General features: G+C 44.2%; 1 long non-coding RNA gene across 1 annotated transcript in view; it reads left to right on the forward strand.

Annotated features, from left to right (window-relative positions):
• Window positions 1-7,808: 7,808 nt before the first annotated feature.
• The window catches only part of LOC122238752, a 31,603-nt gene continuing 16,413 nt past the window's right edge, over window positions 7,809-22,998 (forward strand). The window contains exons 1-2 of the long non-coding RNA XR_006217886.1: window positions 7,809-7,988; window positions 12,782-12,857. This is a non-coding gene — a long non-coding RNA (uncharacterized LOC122238752). The remainder of the gene's footprint in view (window positions 7,989-12,781; window positions 12,858-22,998) is intronic.

Here is a 22,998-nt window from a genome sequence, read left to right on the forward strand (position 1 = left end):
TAGATAAAGTGCTGCTTCACTGGTTCACGTCTTGGGATAGGTGTAGTTAAAATCCCTTCTTCTGGAAGGAAAAAAGAGAGAAACACCCACGGAGTTTTATTTTTCTTGACATATCCAATGCTATCCAAGCTGGTCTGGCCGGCATCATGACAAACTGATTTGAGTTAGACTCCTCTGTTCTTCTCTGGTAGGATCCCGGTGCTGCCATCAGGGAGCATCTAGTTTATGAGCGACTCGCTTAACACACATGAGACACAGGCAAAGGCAATGTAACTGACTGCGTGAAAGGGACAACAGTGTGTGTGCATTTTGATCTGTGCTCTTGGTTGCTTTTCTCCTACATGTTGCCAGCACTGGTGACACCTTCTAGATGAACTACTCTCAGGGGAGAACAAATCATCCCAAGTCAAAGGAGTTTGTGAAATTTCTAACTGGGTTTCTTAAATGCAGAGCATGCACAATCATCTGAAAGCCAAAGGGCTACGTACTTATAAGAACTAGATTTCTCAAAATAAACAAACAAACAAACAAACAAATGGGTTCCATGGAATTCTAAGAGCTGAGCTTTAGGGATCAAGAACCAAGTTTGGTGGAACGAGCACTTGATTTGGACTAACTTCCACAGAATAGTAAGGAATGCCAGTCGATGTATCTACCTTTCCATCCAAAAAGGAAATGAAGATTTACCAGTGAGACAGAGGAAGAGATTCAGAGATGATTAAGACAGAGTACTTAATAAGAATAATGTAACTGATGGCAAAATCTGGTCCCTCTGGCGGTCAAACCTTATGTGGAATGTGGTAAAGACACTCGTTAGGTTTAGGAGACTTCTAACAGCACCTTCCAAGGCAGAGCCCAAGAGGACAGGGAGTCTCATAGAAAAGCTTTGAATTTGAAAGATGTTGGAGCAGTTTGGCTCTTGGATCCAGATTGGCAATGATGAGGGGATGTGTCTGAGCAGACAGGCCTTAGCACAGCCTTGCAAAGTCCTGCATGGCACTGAAGAATAAGGAGAGGCAATTGAGAGTTTTGAATACCCAGGCAGGGGTGTAGAGGGAGTATGGGAGCTGGTAAGTCACGAGAGGTCTAGGAGCAGGGCAGGAGGACACAGCAGTGTTGGCTTCATGGTTGATGGGGGCCAGGTCAGAGCCCAGAGTCCTCAACAGCACAGCTAGCCTTTCACATCAAAGGCCAGGCAGGAGGGGAGATGCCTTAAGGATTCCAGCCATAGTTCTCCAGAGCCCAGAGCATGACCGCACAGTGGCCATCAAAGGCAAAGGACTGCATAAAATCCTAGATTATTATTATTATTATTACTTTTAATGTTTATTTATCTTTGACCGAGAGAGAGAGAGAGAGCATGAGCAGCGGGGGAGGGACAGAGAGAGAGGGAGACCCAGAATCTGAAGCAGGCTCCAGGCTCTGAGCTGTCGGCACAGAGCCCAACGCGGGGCTCGAACTCACGGACCGCGAGATCATGACCTGAGCCGAAGTCAGATGCTTAACCGACTGCACCACCCAGGCACCCCCAAACCCAGATTATTTCTAAGCCCCCTACACACTGAGGTCACTCCTAGGGCATAAAAGGGGGGGAAACTCTGACTATGACTGCCTCCTTACAAAAAGAGGCAACATCTTAAACTGGAAGTAAGGAGCTACCTTAATGTGGAACTATTAACAGCTTTAGGTTATCAGTTATCAGGACAAATGAAGTTGACAAGTGGAACTGAGCTGAGTTTAATCTCACAAGAATTCAAAATGTTACACTTCTTCATATTTGATTTGCGGCTGTACATTTGGAAATGGCTGCGTGGCCTGAGTTATGATACACCGGCTGAAAGCTGCACGGCATTTCAAAGTTGAGCGACAACGAGTGAGGCCAGGAATGATGAGGCAATGGTTAGGGAGGAGGGGAGGTGCCACAGCAGAGAGGGGAGGGTGGGACGCTGGGCCAGAGGCAGTGCCAGAGCTGCATAAGCAGAAACCTGCTGGGTGAGACGCGTACCTGAGGTCAGCAGAGGGCTCCTGTGAAAGGAGAAATTGCATGCTGGGAACGGGGAGCCCCACAGTGGAGAAGTTCACAGAGTCACCTTTCTTGCCCCGCCCATGCTCCCTAGAGAGATTACTCCTAAGGTCACTGATGGGAGGTTGGTGCCGTGGGCCCTGAGCCCACCTGCCTTCTAACGGCACCCTTGACTGATTGGACTGAGGGTTATACATACAGAACCCAAACAGGCCAACCTGGAGCCCTCTCCCACGGGTCTGGAACTGGGACACAAGGACTCTAGTTCATTGGCTCTCAAAGTTTAATGTACATAAGAATCATGTGAGATTCCCAAGCTCTAAAACCATATCTTTGGGTCTGGAGCTGAAAAATATTTGATCTTCAGGATCTGTAATCTTCAGGGTGTATCTGCAGCAGGTTTAAAGCACAGGACACTTTTTTAAAAAAAATTTTTTATTTTTAATGTTTATTCATTTTTGAGACAAAGAGAGACAGAGCATGAGAGGGGGGAGGGGCAGAGAGAACGGGAGACACAGAATCCGAAACAGGCTCCAGGCTCTGAGCTGTCAGCACAGAGCCCGACGCGGGGCTTGAACTCATGGACCTCGAGATCGTGACCTGAGCCGGAGTCAGAAGCTCAACCGACTGAACCACCCAGACGCCCCTACAGGATACTTTTAACAAGTATCCCCAGTGAGCCTAAGATGGGAATGCCACAGATCACAAACTGAGAAGCAGGCCTCTGGGCTGGGGGCTTCTCTAGAGCTAAGGTGGACATTTTTAGCCAAACAAATGATGAAGCAGAAGAAGGAGGTCTGTCTATAGAGAGAAGGATAAAGCCAACATGCACAGAGAAGTTGTGCGGCAGGTGGGAAGCTGGCTAACCCATCACGCTTCCCAACCCTTCCTTCCTTGCTTACCTCACTCAAGTAGAGACTAGAAACTCTAAACACCTGTGCCCGGTCTCCTTTGAAACCAGCAGGTCATATGACAAACTTTTGGCCAGTGAGAGGTACACAGAAGTCTGCTCTGTTGGGGGAGCACATTTTGGGAAAGCTTTTGCCTTCATGATGGAGGGGTAGCCACAGGGCACAGTTGCCCATCGTTGCGCTTCTTCCTGCACAACATCTGGAGCAAGACATCTGTAATCCATGAAGCAAGACCCACAAGCAGAGTCCACACACTGAGAATGCAGAGCAGGAGAAAGGCCTCCAGTCACAGACCCAACCCCCCCCCCCCGCCCCTTGCGGGTGGCGCATATATACAGTGGAGTATGTTTACATCTTTAGTGACTTGGTAGGAGGGTAACGAGGACCAGGAGGATAAAACTGCAGACCTTCCAGGGAGTCCGAGGATCACTCACTGCCCCTGGTCTCACCCAACCACTAGGTAGAAATAGTTGAGAGCAAGGAGGCATGTATAATAATCAGCTCGGGAGCAATCTCAACGGAGGCAAGGGGTGCCTGGTGGCTCAGCTGGCTGAGCGTCCAGCTTCAGCTTGGGTCACGATCTCATGGTTGATGGGTTTGAGCCCCATGTCAGCCTCTGTGCCGACAGCTCAAAGCCTGAAGCCTGCTTCGGATTCTGTGTCTCCCTCTCTCTGCCCCTGCCCTGCTCGCGCTCTCTCTCTCCCTCAAAAATAAATAAACATTAAAAAAAGTTGAAACAAAAAGCAAAAAACAGGGGCATTCTCAGATCATTAAAAAGAGAGCTAACTGCCTATCCAAGAAAATGAATCTGCTGGATTTTCCTTACTAGTATAATGAAGTACCTGTAAGACATATATAGTTATCCTATAGATGATGTCACTATATTATAGTTATAGGCAATAAGAATTTAAAGACCTCAAGTTGCAAAAAAGAAAGAAAGAAAGAAAGAAAGAAAGAAAGAAAGAAAGAAAGAAAGAAAAAAAGAGAGAAAAGAGAAAGAGAAAGGAAAGAATAGGAACCCCCTCCCACTAAACTCAATAGGAAAGGTGATGAAACTCCTCGGATGAAACCAGAGATCACTGCCACAGAAGGATCTCAGTCTGAACAGTGGCTCAGGTTTGAATCACCGTGGCCTGTACAACCAGGTTCAAGGACCCACCCAAGTGAAGAAAGTTTCCATTGATCTGAAAATCTTTGGGACAGTACAATAGCTGAAAACCTAGGAAGGCAGACTTCTTAAAAACCTTAAATAATAAGATTAAGAAGCAACATCAAATCTACTGAACTTTTTAAATCAGGAATAATAAGAAGGTTTTTAAATAGTTTTGTAACCACAGTGACATTTTGTACTGTGCTGTTTGCTTCCTAAGGTGGTAAATAGTATATTAGTTTCCTGTGTCTGCATGACAAATCGCCACAAACTTAAAACAATAGAAATGGATTCGCTTACAGTTCTGGAGGAGGACAGAAGTCTGAAATCAAGGTCTGGCTGCCTCCAGGACCTCTAGGAGACAATGTAGCCCTTGCCCCCTCCAGCTTCTGGTGGCTCTAGGCATTCCTTGACACGTGACCACATCACTCCAATCTCTGCCGCTGTGGTCACATGGGCTCCTCCTCTTCTGTGTGTCTGTCTGTTCTCCCACTATCTTCCCCTATAAGGACACTTGTGATTGGATTAAGTCCCAGCCAGATAATCCATGATAATCTCCCTGTATCAAGACATTCAACTAAGTCAGCAAAGATCCTTTTTCTTTGCAAGGTTACATTTAGGTTCTAGGAACTAGGACCTGAAATCTTTGGGTGGTCAAAAATAAGCCTACTACAAAGAGTTACTAAGAAAATTTGATAGACCTGACATGTGATTTTAGATACATTTAAGCTTATAATCAATGTGTAACAGCTGAGGGAGTTATATTTTTATTTATTTGGACAGTGAGTATGTGAATATTTTTTAAAAATTTTTTTGTTTATTTATTTTTGAGACAGAGACAGAGCATGAACGGGGGAGGGCCAGAGAGAGAGGGAGACACAGAATCCGAAAAAGGCTCCAGACCCTAATCTGTCAGCACAGAGCCCGACGCAGGGCTCGAATTCACAAACCGCTAGATCGTGACCTGAGCCGAAGTCGGATGCTTAACCGACTGAGCCACCCAGGCGCCCCAGTATGTGAATATTTAAAGGAATGCTACTTGTTAATTTTAGGGGCACCTGGGTGGCTCTGTCCGTGGCTAGTGTCCAACTCTTGATTTCCACTCAGGTCATCATCCCAGGGTCATGGCCTCGAGCCCTGCCTTGGGCTGGGCACTGAGCCTGGAGCTTAAGATTCTCTCCTCACTTGCAGTCTCTCTCTCTAAAAAGAACACAAAGAAGTTAATTTGAAGTAAATAAGATGAATACATTAGACCCTCAACAAAGTGCAAATGGTAATGAATATTCTTCTCCACACAAGTCTCTTGGATTTTAACAAGTATTAATATTTTATACTTGATGTCTCTCTTGATTTACTCTGTATGTGTGTGTGGGGGGGGGCAGAGTTGGGTTTCAGGAACGCTTCCTAGACTATTTCTCATTCCTGACGTACAACATGAGGAAGAAATTGGAATTAATACACAAAGCAAACATATGTGCACACCCACATGCTTTCCCCACTCATGACAAGAGCTGGGGAAGCAAGAACAGGCACTGAGCATGTTGGGTCATTCACAGCAGTGGGCAGTGGGCCAGCTGCCACTACACAAGAATAGCTTCTGAGGTCACCGACTGTTGTTTGCCTCATAATGACTCGTGTCTTGTGCTTGTGGGTTTTGGTTCCCTTAACAGTGGGTCACAGGGCTGCTACAGAACACTTTGTGTTGTTTGTTTTCGCTCACCATGCTCAATGCGTTCTGGGTTTTAAATCTCCTTTTTGAAGAAGAATCGTTGCCTAGACGCAAGAGTACAGGATATTCGGGTCCATGGGGCACGCGACTGAGTTCAGGGGTTGCTCGTCATGAACTTGATGGATGAACTTGATGGATACATCAAGCTCTGAAGGAAGAAAACAAAACAAAAGTTTTGCCCTAAGGCATCAGCTCCTCTCCTCAGCATATTGGATTCCTAAAATCATTTCCTTTCCTGGTCCCTGGCACTTCTCCTCCCCCAAAGATTTCCCACCCATGCCTCCTCAGGGTTTTCTGCGTGTCCGAGCAGATAAGCTGGTCCACCTCATAGAACTTGCATAAGTTGGGCAAAGTGGGGCTCTCCGAGGAAGTGGAGTCTCGGAGGCACTTAGAATGTCTTCCCTGCCTATTGCCCTTTTGGTTATTTTGTGTCTACTGAAACCACATCCACCACTGAAGAAGATTTTTCCTTTAGTCCTCTTTCAGTTTGCTATGTGGTCAAAATGTTGGGCCAACGCTTTATTTCATGTTACTTTCATTTTTGAGAATGACTTTACTGAAAACAATGCAGCAGATGAGTCATAATAATTCAAGGTCATTAATTCGCTAGGTTACACCAAATGCTACAGAGTATTACTAATTATGTTGTACGTATATGGCTTTTGAGATTCAGGATATGTTATACCCAAGAACTCAGTCACCTTCCTTATCACATAATCAATTCAACATGCCTGGCACCATTTTTTTTTTTTTTTTTTTTTTTTTTGCAGCTGAGGACTTTGGAGGGAGATAACTTAAGTGATTTACTCTGGGTCACAAAAAGGCGTCCTTGTCAGAGAAGAAACATGCTCTTTTATGGTGACTAAATAATGTATAAATCACTTCAAACAAAAAACACGTAATGCTGAATTAGTATTTCTTTAGTAACTAAAACAGCATTTCCTGAATTCTCTGGAAGTTTCCTTGGACATCTTCCACTGGAGTACAAATAAGCCCCAATCCAATGAATTCTTGGAGAAGAAATGACGTTACGAAAGGACTGCGTGGCATTTTTGTTTGTTTGTTTTTTCAGGAATATGTGGATGGACGTGAGACAAAAAGTAGGCAGCCAAGCGCATTTCATAAAATTGAGGGGGGTGAGGGGGAAGATCAGTTAATGATCAAGACACTCCCAACTGGGAAGGTAACAACGTTTGCTTTTTCATCCCTAATAATATGTGTGCTTTCTAATATTAAGCCTTCCAGCTTTTTAACGAAAATGACCATAGCAAATTGGAGGGGTGTGCAGAAATAGCACAGACTTGGAAGTCTCCAGGGAGTTTCAAGTTCCTGCTTGAAGATTATATTTTAAACACATCTTGACTGCTTAGTCACTCGCATGCCCGGGCATTGCAGGCATTTGCCGTCTGGCTGCAGGCTTCCTCTGTGGAAATTTCTCTTAGTGCTATTGAGAACAATGTATATGCAATCACAAAAGTCAATGCAAAGGGTAGTGACTAACCCGAAATGCCTTGAGAGAAAATGGGGAAATTTCACAAAGGTCCCACCAGGGCTGCAAAATAATGCGCCTTGCAATTGGGGGAAATGGTCACATAAGTACATAAGATCAATGAATAGGTAGAGTGGGAAATTTCACTTCCCAGTAGGTCCTGATGGCAACAATGTCAAATCACCCCAAAGCCAGTGTCACCAACAAGTCCCCACAGGCTGGACCTGCGTTACCCCCCAAAACATGACAAAACTCACCCAGAGATCCTCACTTGTGTTCTTCAAAACTACAGTTCTCAATCAAAATAAAATTTAAAAGGCTCATATAGTTGCGTATACACATACCCATCAGTATTGATGTCCTTACAGAATATAGTATAAAGAACATAGAATTAAGAACCAGAACACCAGGACTGAGAACTACCTTGACCTCTGTCCCCCTGGAAATTCTCTGAGCTTCAGTTTCCTGTTTGTAATGTGGCACAAGAATGCTCTCCTTACCTAGGTTGTTATGAAAGTTCAAATGTGGAAATCAGTGTGAAGGCATTTTGGAGACTCAATAGTTAGACAGAACTGTTGTGTCCAGCAATGTAAGAAAACTGAGTGTAAGGGGGGAAACCTCTATATTCACTGATGCTATGGCCGTGCTTATAAAACATGAAAACAAGACCAAGTCTGGAGCTACAAGTAAGGCAGTGAGGGTAAGGGGTACAGTCCCACATGCCTCCTTATTGTATTCTCTTTGCCGGACAACATAGAATAAGGCAGGAGTCCTCGGGGATTATCCACATTCCTCCCCACTTATTTCACCAGAGGCTCCTCTGGGTTAATGATGTCCTTACTAAGACGAAGATACGGTCTTGATAACCCAGGCGATTAAGCCTGTAGGCGTTCGAGCCAGACTACCTAGGTTCAAATTAGGGTTCTGCCGTTTTCTAGCTGCGTAACCTTTAGAAAATTGCTTGGGTCTCTTTGCATCTCATTTTCCCCAGGTGTGAAATGGGAATGACAATGGTACCTATGTTGAAAATTTTTAGTAAATGTTACTAAAGCCTAGTCTGAACGACCTCAGCCAGCTAAGAAGAAGGCAGTGTGTAGGGAATGTTTCCCGTCTTTTTAATACTTGAATAAACTGATGTTTTCTTCCCCCAGAGCAACACAGCTTCTAGTCCCCACAGTGTCCCCAGGCACACCAGGCAGAGGCTTCCCTTCCTCGGGACACTGTCCTAACCCCAGTAGGGAAAAAAAAAGTCTCTAATGACCCTAGAACTGAGCAGTCAACAACCTGTTCAGCCTTATGTGACAGTCCTTTCTCTGAGATTCAATCCCTTTTGTGAAAAAAAAAAAAAAAAAAATCAGTCGTTGGTTTAGAACTTTCCAAAACCCCTCATAAAACTGAAATATTAGCGGGGTTTTTTCTTTTTCTTCTACATCTTCAGACTGGCTTCAGGGTCAGAGACCTCATCGCAGCCTAGGGCCTTATACTGGGCCAAGGAGAAATAATGAACCAAACACAGTGCAATCTCAGGTTCCCAGGGACGGGGACGGATAACAAAGCCCTTGTCAAACACATAGCCGGTGAGGCTTGCACTTTCTGGACGAGTTAGCGCTCTTCCAACAACCTCTCCCCACCCAGAGAACCCAAAGGTGGTAACACGCAGCGTGAGCCTTCTTCGCAGTAGAGCCTCCATTTGGAGCAAGGATGCTTCTGCTTGCCTCCCATCCCACTAGCCAAAAAAAAAAATATATCAATTTTTATACGGTTGAAACATGACACCTAAAGGCAGAAAAAGCAGTGAGAGGAAGTCCTTACTAACGGGAATCAGGAGTAAAACGGGCACAAGCAAAACCCGAGCAGCCACGCTCCCTTCTCGGACACTGACTGCTCCCAGGATCCCGGCCCAGACAGGCCCCACGACACCACCAAGCCTCCCTCCTGGCTCGGCGTCCTCGTCCTCTCGTCCTCTCTCTCCTCTCACTTCCCGCCCCTTCTCTAGCCTCCCGGGCCCTTTCTTCCAGGCCCCTTCGCCCCGCGCTGTCGTAAAGGAATTGCTTTCTCTGCTCCCAAATCACTGAACGGCAATGCAGCCACCTGCTCTTTTGCATGTGTGTTACCGGGGTGACCCCCTTGGTTAGCCCCATCGTGTACCTCTGGAGGTGGTTTAGCAGTTTACGCCTCAGCGAGAACAGGAACCAAGAAGTTCCCTTCTCACAGGAGTTGTAACTTGACCTCCTTCTCAGAACAGAGATAAGAGGGATGTGGTTTTTACTTACAGGCCTAGAGGCACATCAGACGCTCATTTTACGGATGCCAAAAACTGGAAGCCTCAGAGAGACAGATTTTAGAAGAGGCTTTACATAAGGAGAATCTCCTAGGGTGTCTTAGGACCCGGGGACAAGTAAATGGCACCTGAGTACGAGGTCTGGCAGGAATCTCCTGAGATGTACCAGAGGTGCGTCTGTGCACCTAAATCATCCCGGGAAGACTGAGTGTGCAGATGGGGATAATACCTTAGACAAGCAGAGCGCTTTGGTTTACAAAGGACTTTCATTTTTACAGTCTTCTCTCATCTGTAGAACCTGATGGGGTAGGCAGGCTGTATATGACAATTTCCACTGTAGAGGTGACAGAATGAATGCTCAGGGAAGCACACAGTGACTTCTAATTTCCCACGGCAAGCCAGGGGTGTGTGGGTAGACTTTTCTTTCTGGACTCCTACTATTATGCTCTTTCTACAGAAGGAAGAGGTTCCAACGGTGGTGGGGAAGCCAGAGAGCAGGAGAAGGCCGGCACCTGCCCTGCCCGAGGAGTTGTTGCAGCCAGAGTCGCTCTGGGACACAAAACAGCCATGAGACCCCTTCTGTTTGCGCGGCTGCACCAGCGTCAGGCCCCTACAAGGAGGCTTCCTGACTGCTTTTCTAGAGAATGCCTCTCTGAGGCGGGAGACGATCAGAGATGCCCCAGGGTCCAAGGTTTTCCCTTGACACATCACCCTCAGTCCCTCCTCTAGTTTATCATGTTTATGACCACGGCCGGTATCTGGGAGGGCAACACGTGATCCACTGTCATTCCTTCCTCGGTCACCAGCTGCGTCCTCAGAGCGCGCTCCGCGCCAGGCAGTGCTAGGCGCCTGGAACACAAGACTCAGTAGGGCTTAAGTCAGGAACTCAGTGGAAGGATGTCAAGATGGAAACAAGCAAGTACAGATCGTGTATAGAGGACAACGGGGGGAGGGGTGGCAAAGGAGAACATCCCGTAGCAAACACATCATCAGTTTCCTAAGCTGCGAGGAGGAAGGGGGTAGTATCATGCTTAAGATGGCTGCCGTCTCCAAGTCTGGAAGGACATCACCACAAGAAGGGCTGAGGCCTCTCACGGAGGGGCAGTGCGGAGCTGACAAGAAGGAAGCGGGTTCTGGAGTCTGGCATACCTGAGTTCCACCCTGCAGTTCCCTGCACGGGACTGGTCACAGTCCTCCAAGTTTGCCCTGTTGACCGGTGCCCACAAAGGGGCTGTAATAGTGCCCGTGACACCATGCTCTGGGAGCCTTACCTGCCTGGGTTTTCATGCAGGGACCATCAGGGTTCTAAGCCTAGCACCATCCCCAACGCTGGACCCTGGACAAATGAATTCATTTGCAGCTCCAGGGGCTCATCCACAAAAAGAATTGAGAACAGTACTGCCTTCAAGGGTTATTTTGAGGATTAAGTGATCTAATGCGTATCAAGTCCTGAGTACAGGCCCTGGCAAGTGGCAAACGTTCAGTGAATGCTAGTCAGCGTCATGCTGTCTACATGGCCTGCCAACACAAGAGCAGAAATCTTCAAGGCAACACCTTCATTTCCTTTCCCACTGGAGTTTGTGCTTCTCACATAAAACTCAGAACAAAACAGAACTGTCCTTACACTGCTTGCCTCCTCCTCGGTGGTGCAGGAGATCAGAATATGCCGTCCCCAAATCTGCCACTTTGACATAAGGACTATTTTAAGCTGAAGGCAGCTGGGAAGAAGCAGACACAAGAAAAAACTTAACCTCACCACAGTTTGCCACCCCTAATCGTCTAAACCCTTTTTCCTTCAGCCTATCTCTTCTCTACAAAGTTATTGTTCTTTATGAAGATGCTAGAGAAGCCCCAGTTCCAACCACCCCTCTGAGTGACCCATCACTGATGCTCCCACATGTAGGTGCCATGCACACCTCAATAAACTCTGTTTTTTTCTTAGTGTCACTCTAATTTGCAGGGTTGGGGCCAGAAAACCTAGGAGGACTGAGAAAAGATGTTTTGTTTTGTTTCTTCCCCCTCCACCACAGTTGACCAGTCATCCAAGACAACTCTAGTTCTGAACTATCGTCAGGAGACAGATACTCCCTACACCTGAAGTGATATGGGTCCCAAAGGTCGGTAGCATACGTGTCCAAATCCGGGGCTTCCTTCACCTGTTTGCTTCTACATCTCCTGTGGATTCAACATGAGGCTGTCTAAGGAGGAGTGTTCAGCCACAGTGGACCCTGGTCTCATGACAGCCGAACAACAGCCATAACAGTGGCCACCACTAATATCACCAACACTAATATCACTGTGATCAGCAGGGAGTCCACGGAGTTTCCCTGAAGATGACACTGAAGCAAGCTCAGTGTTTGAGAAAATAAGGATTATGACATTTAGAGTTCTCATGGGAGTTCAAATTGAGCGCTTCTTAAGTTTGGCAAGTTGTAAAGACATCGTTGGATGAGGAACAGACAATTAGAGTCGGCATTCTCTGGCATACAAAGCAGTGAGCTGTGAAGAGTGAGTGTACTCAACAGAATTGACAAAGTGTCTCAAAAAGGAAAGCGATTTACGATGACTGCAAAACATCAGCAATCCCAACATGGCTTCCAGAAGACATAGCTCAACCAGGGCCTATGGGCTGAGATTATTTTGTATTTGGTGCAGTGGATCAGAGATCTGAGGTCAAAGAACTACAAATATGTATTGACCCAGGGGTGCCTGGGTGGCTCAATCTGTTAAGCATCCGACTTTGACTCAGTTCATGATCTCATGGCTCATGAGTTCAAGCCCTGCATTGGGCTCTGTACTAACAGCTCAGAGCCTGGGGCCTGCTTCGGATTCTGTATCTCCCCCTCTCTCTCTCTCTGCCCCTCCCCTGCTCGCACTCTGTCTCTCCCTCTCAAAAATAGGTAAACATTAAAAAAAAAATTTAAAAATAAAAAAATATGCATTGACCCAAATTCCATGAGAATAAGCCAATGTCCAACTAGAATACATTCTCCTGGATCACGGGGTTTCCCTCCTTTCCATCTTTGGCTCAGAGAGTGGATTCTCATAAATGTTAGAGGATGATGACAGATATTCCATGTTTTCAAATAAGAAAGATTTCTGAATTACTGTTTTTATATGGAGAGACAGTTGTGTATGTGATATATATGAACATATGTGGATATAATCAATAAAGATAAATTTGTATATATTTTATAGGACCGGGACTGAGCTTGTTGGTACAGCATGAGCTACTGAGGAACTAGTACTTTTGTGTCTCTGTCTACCATTAATGGTAAGAACCATAAAAAAAAAATGGTATGAACCATTAGCCACGGACTTCCTCTGAGAATGAGTCCCACATGTATATTCTACATGAAGAGACAGCCAAGCACTTATTTCCAGGATGACTAAGTGTGTATGTGTGCGTGTATAAAAGTTTATTTTATAAGGTCACATAATTCATAGGAAATTATATCTGGGTTAATACTGATTATGTTACGCTGAAGAATCATATACTGTCTCAATTATGTATTTCCATTGTCACAACCTTTTTTTTTTTTTTTTTTTTTTTGCTGTCAAATTCTATAAGGAGCTATTTAACCTGCACATACGGACAGAATTGTCTGAGGATGTGCTGTCATAGCTCCTGCCCACAGCCAAAAACTCCTGTCCCATGGTCACAATGTCTGCCCTGGCTTGAGAGGAAAAGAAAAAGATACCCTCCAGAAATCTTAGAGCCTTCTCAACACATTGCATTTAAATTCATACTTCTTCTGAGTGGTCAAAAGCTCATGGAAATTCATACTTCTTGAGAATACAATTTGCCCTTTGAGAATCCATATAATATTAAAATTATTGTTTCACACTTTTTTTTGGTGTTAGGGGCAATAGGAGGAGTTGAAAAAAGTTGAAGTATTAAAATGTGTGTTTTCTCTTTTTGAATGTAGAGAAGGTAGAAACTGAGTTATACAGATGAGTGAGTTAATGTTTACTCTTGGCAAATTTCCTAAACCTATTATTAAGCATGTGGTTTGAAAGCAGATTTTTTTAAATGCAGTTATCCCTAGGGGCCACTATGGGTTTTTAGAAGCATAAAGTCCCAAAATAAAAGTGATACTTTTTTTGATGGTGGTTCAAAATGATTGCCTTTTATGCCAATGTATTTATAAAGATATTGCATTATTCAAGCTCACAGGTGGTGTCCAGAGAGTGCTTTAGCTGTCCTTGTTCAAGCAACCTTCTCATCTATTTTCTGGTTTCCAAATTTTCTCTCTTCAGCAGGCTCTGTTTTTCAGTGATGGCTTCTGCTTTTGAGAACCCCAACATCCTATACAAGAGTGATGATGTTTTGAAGCTACTACATGAATGGGTTTTTCATTCCCTTTCTCCATATGTCATGCATAGAATGACCATTCTGTCATGACAGTTCAGGGGAAAAAGGGGGAGAGTGAGTGACACTTCAGAGGGCACAGTGTGGGGGAAGGGTCTATCAAACAGCAAGAGGAAGTAGAATGCCTGTTCATTTGGTCTTCATGGATGATAGGAAGGGGAAGAAAGACAGAGGAAGGGCAGAAGGTTCAGACTTAGAAGTCAATGCTTTAGTGGTAGAAATACACACATGAGAATAGGAAAGACTGAGATCATTCTGGGTCTGGGATATAGTCATGTCAGCATGGAGAAGGAACCACACCACAGAACTGGCAAATAAATAAAGGATGGCACTCCACATTTCTCACGGACTACCCAAACATGCACTGCAACTAGAAGTTTCCATGTGCCATGTAGAGGGATGCAAAGACCTGCGTTAAGGATGAAGACAGAGTATATGACTGGGTCCACAGTATTCTGTGAGAGATGACAGGATGGTGGACAAATGACCACACAGACACCACGTGGCCCTCAGATCTTGTCTCTCCTCCCCCACCACAAGTCATATGGGCCTTGTCCCCCTCACATCAAGATGATGCGCTTTCAAGATGGCAAGGAGCAAGAGGTGGAACGTGATATAAAAAAAGACCGAGCAGCTGCCTAAAACAGCCTAAGCCAGAAGAAATAGCAATGTCATAAAATGTCAAGCTTAGTCAGTTTTCCTTTATGTTAAAAGATTATTTTTAAAGGATAAAACTATGATTCTCCCATGTGAAAGATTTTATTAACTCAAGTTATGAGGAAACTGGTAAGATTTTACAGCTGATTTAAAAGAGAATTCACACACACAAGTACAGGCCATCAGGAAGACTGATGAATATGAATACCGAATGAAACGAATGCCAAAAATTGGTCAACATCTACAGGGCAATAGGTAAGTGCCTCTCCACCAGACACAACTTGCAAAAAACATAAGCATTGTCATCGGTGTTCTACAGTTTGCCAGAGTTGTAAAGTAGCTCAAGGTCAACGAAAGGCAGATATAACCCAGAAGAGTTTACTAAATAGGATACTTATCTTTTTTGCCCTTTTCAAAGACTTTCACAATTTTTCCCGGTATCTACTACCAAGGAGTGGGGACTCTTGTGAAAGTTCATATCAGTTCTAGAAATGGAAGTTATATGTTCTTTGCATATTTTGGAAGTAATGTGTACATTTTGCAACTCTGTGAAGTCACCTTCCAGAGACACTACGACCATCTGCCAGTAATGGCCCTCTGATTTATCCTTCATCAATGCTCTGTAGAAGAAAAGGTGACAAACTGAGCCAAAGACTCTAAGAACCTGCAGTGTTCGTGTGCAGGGAACGCTAAGCCAAAGTTGCCAGGGTCTGAACTTTGATAAAATGAGAAAAACCCTTCTCCCCAACTTGAGTGCCAGCCTCATTCACATGAAAAGATGCAAAGCCATGTTCTCCAGGCCTGCATCATTTTTGAGAACTGTCCTTGAGATTTTATTTGGAGTCCCTCTCCCCAGGATGCTTACTAAAGATCTGTGGCTTGGTCCAAAGGGCTATCTGAGTGATGGGAAATGATCATTAAGTCCATATTTTAATTCTTTGACAATCTTAAAAGCCTTAAAAGACATCCTTAAAAGGATGGATACCATCCATCCATCCATCCATCCAGTCTTCCAGTTGTTCATACCAGGCAGGCACTAGGCGAGGCTTATTGCAAATCAGTAGACGTTTCCTAGATCCTGTCAACTGATGCCTTTCCAGGGTGTTCTGACTCCGGTTCCAGGAAGATAGCATGACATCTCAGGGAAGCAATAAAGTGCAAGAGTCAAAGAAGTCCCACCTTACTAGCTTTCTCTCTCTCTCTCTCTCTCGCTTCAAGCAAATTATTATCATCTGTGAAATATGAGGACATAACTCTCATCATCTCATAACCTGCTAATGTCCATCATGCAGCTAGACGTCAGGTTCAGGCCGACTGCTGCTAACACCTACTGTTCCTCCCACTTAGTCTCTTATTTTACTTCCACATCAGCCATTCATGCAGATTTTACATTTCAGCTCTTTCTCACTGATTTGCTAGCATAACACCATCCTTCATCTTATTACATATCCTTTATCTCATTAACTAATATAATGTCATAACCCTGTTAACTTATTTGTAACCTATTAACATGACTGCAGTTGGACTAAAATTCTCTCATTTTTTTCTCCTATCACTATAGGCTTGTCATGAATGATTTAATCTGTTCCTTGGTTTTTGTCCCTTTCTTCTCAATCCTCATAGCCTACTGGATTTTTCCAGTTTGTGATTCATAACTGGGATTACCAATGTTATCAAACCCAAACTTTTCAGCCTCCCCCACAATCTGCACCTCTTGTTCTAAGCATCATCTCTGTGACTGGTACGGCATCCCAACTTCCCCGCTTATTCATAACCTGGACCCTTTCCAGCTTTCCACTGTTCCACAAACATTGTTTTTTGTCAGGCCAGTGATCAGGGCTAGAGATATAAAGCAGAGGGGCACCTGGGTAGCCCAGTTGGTTAAGCATCTGATTCTTGATTTCCGCTCAGGTCATGATCTCATAGTTTGGGGGATCGAGCCTCATGTCGTGCTTTGCACTGACAGTGCACAGCCTGCTTGGGATTCTCTGTCTTCCCCCCTCCCCCAAATAAACAAACATTTATAAGAGAAAGATATAAAGGATATAGAATGCCCTCCAGAAGTTGAAAGCCAGTGTATAGGAATTAAAAAGAGAGACATATATTTAATTCAACATATGGAATAACTCTCTTAAAATGTTTATTTCAAAAGTTGAATAGGCTATTCCAGGAAATGGTGAGTTATCTTTTCCTGTACTGTTTAAGCCAAAGCTAAAAGACCATCCTATTGGGGTGGGAGAGGATGGATAAAACAGCTTCTAAGCATTGACGTTTCCAGTTACCTCTTTGGACAACGAAGACCCAACTCCAGGTTGGAGCAACCCTGCAGCGACTCCTCCTCCCTTGCCATCTAAAGCGAGGGACCCTGAGCAGAGGGAGATAGTGACTGGAGAAGGCTGATGAAAGAAGACATCATTCATTCTGGTGACATTTACTTAATGATTTCTACAGGACTAAAAGAACCCAGAGGCTCCTGAGTGGCTCAGTCCATTAAGCTTCAGACTCTTGATTTTGGCCCAGGTTTTGATCCCAGGGTCATGGGATCAAGCCCTGTGTCGGGCTCTGCACTAGGCATGGAGCCTGCTTAGGATTCTTTCTCTTTCTCCCTCTGCCCCTCTCCCCCACTCATGTTCTCTCTCTCTCTCTCTCTCTCTCTCTCTCTCTCTCTCCCTCTCTCTCTCTCTCCTTCAAATAAAATAAACAAAAAATAAAATAAAATATCCCAAATGACATTTCTATTTGAGAGCACAGGATTTAAATTTGTATTCTTTACCATTAAACAGATATCAATTCAGTGCCAGTGATGCGACTTGTTTAGTACAGACTAAATCGGAGACTGTTCACAAGGACATAGTGCAAAGCAGTACGTAAGCGATGATAGGAGTTCCCCTCGGACATCAGTGCTGTGTTCTCACTTAGGTCACTCGGACGTCTCGTTGGTTAATTTGAACATTAGCAAAATCGCAGTCCCTGTCTTGCTCCTTCAGATTCAAACTAAAGGCTCATTTGATCTTCAGTGCATTATGTTTGTAGCGTAACAGATTTCTATAACACCATTCCCGGGTATTCTGTAACTGCAGTTGACAGCTTCCCCTCAGCAGTGAGGAGGTATTTGTGTGTGTTCTCCTGTGTGTTCTAGATATAATATTTCTGCCCTGAGGACAAGGATTATCTTCAGATTTAAGTCTAGCACAGAAGCCAAATACATTAAAGGCTTATAAAGATGTTCATAAAAATGACAAAGAGGGGACTTTCCTTTGGGCAAGGCTTGTCATTTTCTAGTTTAACTCTAGCTATAGATGAAGAATGTGGCATTCAATCAGTTTTCAGTCTAGGCTGTACTGAAGGAAAGAAAAAAAGACACATAAAGACATAAATGTCTGACGAGTTGTACGTGAAGAACTCTTACCTGGAAAGGAAGATGATAATGCCAATGATGAATTCACTGAGGAAATGCATTAGATACATCAGATTGTCATCTTTCGTTTCAAATTATGCAAAAGGGATAGGGGCCCACTCCTGACCATAGTGTGTCAACCAGGAGGGTGTTTTACAGGTTCTCAGATACACTAGTAATGATTGTGACTGTTTTCTCAGCAGGCTGTAACCACTGATTATTCAAAAAACAAACAAAAATGAAGATGCCCTGCTTAATGATTAATTTATCATATGATCTCCAGCATCACTCCTGCCACTGTTTCTTGATATACACTACAGTCTTTAGAACCTTTGTGTCTGGCTACCTCCTCGAGTGTCACTAAGGTCACTGATAATGACAGCAAACGACATCCGACTCTTGGGTGTCCTTCAAAGGAAGGAAGCCTGAGCCACCAGTGATACAACCTGGAAGGTGTTACGGAAGTGCCACCACAGGAAAAGGGGCTGTAAACCCAGGACTAAATGAAGCAAGTGAGAGAGTCCCACGGGTTCTGAAGGCTCAGAAGCCCGCCTCTAAGTATGAGATACATGAAACACTGGTGGGTGGCCACTCAAGTTTCTCCGCCGCTTCAGCCCTCTTGGCCATCTCACTGGGTGGTAGCTTGACCTCAGGCCATGAAGGTGGAATAACGCCTCTTATGCCTCTTCTCGTCTTCTCTCTCTGTGCTCTTTCCTTCCATTTGGTATCCCTCAACCAGGACCAGATACGTAATTTAGGGGGTCCAATGCAAAATGAAAACACAGTGTCCTTTGTTTAAAAATTATTAAGTATTGGGGCGCCCGGGTGGCTCAGTCGGTTGAGCGTCCGACTTCAGCTCAGGTCATGATCTCCCGGTTCGTGAGTTCGAGCCCCGCGTCGGGCTCTGTGCTGACAGCTTGGAGCCTGGAGCCTGCTTCGGATTCTGTGTTTCCTTCTCTCTCTGTGCCTCCCCTGCTCATGCTCTGTCTCTGTCTCTCAAAAATACGTCAAAAAAAATTTTTTTTTAAAGTAAAAATTATTAAGTATTTCGAAATGGACATAGTAAAGGATTAAAGCAAGATGGGGTCTCTTAAGTGTGGGGGCCTGTGCAAATGTATTGGTCACATGTCGATGAAGCCATCCTTACCCCACCTCCCACTCCCTACCAGTAGCTTCAGTGTCTTCACGCTGCCCTGAGCTTCCTTAAGCAGCCTTACCCTGGCTGCTCCAGAGAAACTGGCTTCCCTTCAGTGCCCCATAGAGCCCCTTTTCATTTATTTCCTTCCTGTGGAGCCCTGGTCTCCACCCCTACTCAGCTGAATTTATTTGTGATAAGGCACTATCACACCTAACAATGGAATAATGAGCACTAAGGAGTTTGCCCTATAACTCAACGCAGAGTTTCTGGTGGAAGAATCTCAGGTCCTGGGACAAGTTTCCAGAGGAAGGTATTTAGGTCTTTTTCAGTCACACAGCAGACACGTTGTGCTAGGTTCTGGGAATGCAAGGGTGAATGAGATTTGTTTCCAGCCTTTGAAGAACGGACTACTACTGTGGGTAGCAGACGCAGATCACAGAGTGGTGACACAGGTCAACCAAAGACAATGGTAGGCAGCAGTTTAGTGATACTGGAGACAAAAGGACAGGTGGTAAGAAGAACTACATCACAAAGAGTGCTTTGCTTGTGTTATTTTTGACCTTTATAACAGGTAAAAACTGCGCAGTTACAAGGCAGATATGTGCAGGAACATAATTGATTTTATTTCTAAAATTGACTCGCTGCCATAAATCTCACATTCGATTTGGAGCAGAGACTTTGTTCCATAATATTCAATGTACCTGAAGGGGATCAGAATACCCCAAAATATCCCACTTTGGCATAGTGACTATTTTGAGCTGAAGGCAATTTAGAAACAGCGGATGCAGGAAGGACTCTCTGACCCCGCCTCACCCGGCTAAAATCCAAGTCGAAATTTCCAGCAAAAAAGGTACCCTTGCTGTACCAGGAAGAGAACATTCTTGTGACTGGAGATGGGGAGTCCATGCCAAGATACTTCCGTACAAATAACCCTGACTAAAATAACCCTTATTTTCCATTAGTTATCCTCAGATACTTCCTAGTCACTTTCTCACAATTTACCACCCCCAGAAGCCCAAAACTTCTTTCCTTTGTTTTGTCCCATCTCCACCACTTTACTGTTCTTTGTTAAGATGTTATGTAAGCTCTGGGGCCTATTTATTTCTCTGGGTCTTTGTTTGTCTTCTGGGAAGGCTCCTACTGTCAGGTAAAATTTGCATGAACTGTTGGTGTCTTTTGTTAGTCTAATTTGTCTTTGGTTGGTGTTTTTTGTTAGTCTAATTTGCAAGAAGAGCTAAAAACCGAAGAGGGTGGAGGAAGAGACTTTCCTTTTCCACATTCCTCAGCTCAATGTAAGGTTTTTTCACCCAAAGTCACATATTTTATCTCCGTCACTGTCCTGCTCAGACATAATCCTCTTAAGAGTAAATATCTGGTTACTGAGAGATTCTTGTCCACATCCCTCTTCGCTGACTCTTTTCTAATTTTTAGGGGGAGGGACAGGAATCATATGTCGTCCTGTATTAAGGAAGGTGACTCTCCTGTCCCCTACGCACTGCAGACTCCCCTGCATCCTCTCCAGGTGTAAACCTCTTTACTGGTGGCTTTTGCTGCTGTGCAACGTGACGGTCCTTGTCACAGGGTGCCAAGATCTATGAAGGTATTGGGGTCTGACGTCCTGGGCATTATCAGACTCTAGCAGCCGACACTTTCGGTGACCTCACACTCTTCTATCTCGGAACCTGGGTAGTGCTCTCTGACTTTGCCCAAGTGTGCAGAGCTCCGTAAGGCTGTTATGAGGTTCACTCTCCTCCCCCTTCCCTCAGTCACCCAGTCATGCAGGTAGAACATCAGTCCCACTACCTGCTTGTCTGGAAGGACTGTGTTCTCTCTAGGTATCCCTAGGAAAACAAAGTTCTAGAACATTCTCCCGTTCCCTCACAACTGCCTGCATTCCCTTACCCCCACTACCACCCCAGGTTCTGACCCTGACGCAAGAAGCCAGAGGATTCTCCTCTTTCCTGGCCTTCTCCCCATTATCCCCCGACCCAACCTCATCAGGGCTTTTCTTCTACTGTGAGGAGGGAACTTCCTCTTATCCCACATTTTCCCCAGATCTATGATCTACTTTGTAGTAAACCCTCTAAGTTTAGTTCTTGACAAGTAGAAAGCAAACTGTGGGGTTTCTCAGGAAACTCTGTCTCTTGAAAGCCTGATTTCTAAGACTCTTGTCTTCTAACCAAGTTTAGCATCTAAATTCAATGCTGAGCAAAGTTTTTATTTGTTATTTATTTTTTACTTCAACTGTTTATGTTTTCTTCTTCCCTGGGGTTGGGTCTTCATAATATAAAGGCTACTGAGGAAAAAGTCTGAAACACTGGGGAGGAAAAATAAATCTACTTACGATGCCACTATGTAAAGGAGCTAGAACTTTATCCTATAAATATTAGATGCCACTGAGAGAAAAGAAACAAACCAGGTGACCCTCTGATTCTTCCAGATTTTTGCATGGAAGCAATTTCCAAACCACAGGAAGGGGGAATTCAGGCAGTGGTCTCTCTGAATAGAGGAGACAGATGTAGGAGATTGGGAAGACTGAGGTATCTGTCAAAGCTCCAGAGAAAAAGAGGTTAAACCAGAGCTTCAAGGATGCCCTTAAGCCTGAATACTAACACCCCTTGTCTGAATACTAATCTACGCAGGGTAGGTTGGATTGCTATTAGAACAGCTGCTTGAATACTATAAGCTGAACAATTTCCTGAGCTAATAAAGATCTGGGAGAAAGTTGAGTTCTTACCAGCTGGGGTGAAGAGGCCTCACTGAATACCCAGTGCATTCAGTAGAGACCACAGAACGGTCATGTCTTAGGAGTGAGACTAAATTATCTCTAGATTAAAAACTACTTTATATCCTTTCTAATAAAGCTCAAAGATAGTGTCTGAAATCAAATTGATGACAAGTAACTTAATTTTCTACTAAATAATATTCAACATTCTTTAAAGGAAGACAACAAAATCTAAACACTCAGCAGCACAACATTCATAACCTGTAGCATTCAATGAAAAGTCATTAGATAGGCAAAACAAAGCAACAAAACCTAAAACCAGGAGGAAAATCAGTCACTGGAAAGAGTCCTCACAGATAATGAAATTAGCATATAAGAATTTTAAAACAATAGTTTAAATATGTTCATATATTTAAAGGAAAATATGAATGCAATGAGGGTGTCAATAATTACACTAAATATTAAGAGTCTCTATTTTGCATCTGGATTCTACAGAGATTGCCTGACTGGATGCAAAGCAAGACCCACTACAAGCTGCTATAGGAAATACCCTTAAATATAGAGACAAGGATAGATTAAAAGCAAAAGGATGGAAAAAAATTATACTATGTCAATGCTAATCACCATAAAGCTAGAGTAACTGTATTAACGTCAGACAAATAGACTTCAGGAAAAGTCATATTATCAGGGGTCAAGAAGGTCATTTTATAACAATGATAGGGTTTATCATCAAAAGGGCATTAATAATCCTAAAACTACATACTTTTACAATACAGCTTCCAAATATGTGAAAGAATAACTGATGGACTGAGAATTGAAACATTCAAATCCACAGTTGAAGATTTCAATACTTCTCTTTCAGCACTTGACAGAAAAAGTCAATAGAAAACATTAAAGTTCGGGGCACCTGGGTGGCTCAGTCGGTTAAGCGGCTGACTTGGTCTCAGGTCATGATCTCGCGGTCCGTGAGTTCGAGCCCTGCGTCGGGCTCTGTGCTGACAGCTCAGAGCCTGGAGCCTGTTCCAGATTCTGTATCTCCCTCTCTCTGATCCTCCCCCGTTCACGCTTTGTCTCTCTCTGTCTCAAAAATAAATAAACTTAAAAAAAAAATTAAAAAAAAAAAGAA

The sequence above is a fragment of the Panthera tigris genome, chromosome B2, assembly GCF_018350195.1.
Source record: "Panthera tigris isolate Pti1 chromosome B2, P.tigris_Pti1_mat1.1, whole genome shotgun sequence".
Classification (NCBI taxonomy): domain Eukaryota; kingdom Metazoa; phylum Chordata; class Mammalia; order Carnivora; family Felidae; genus Panthera; species Panthera tigris.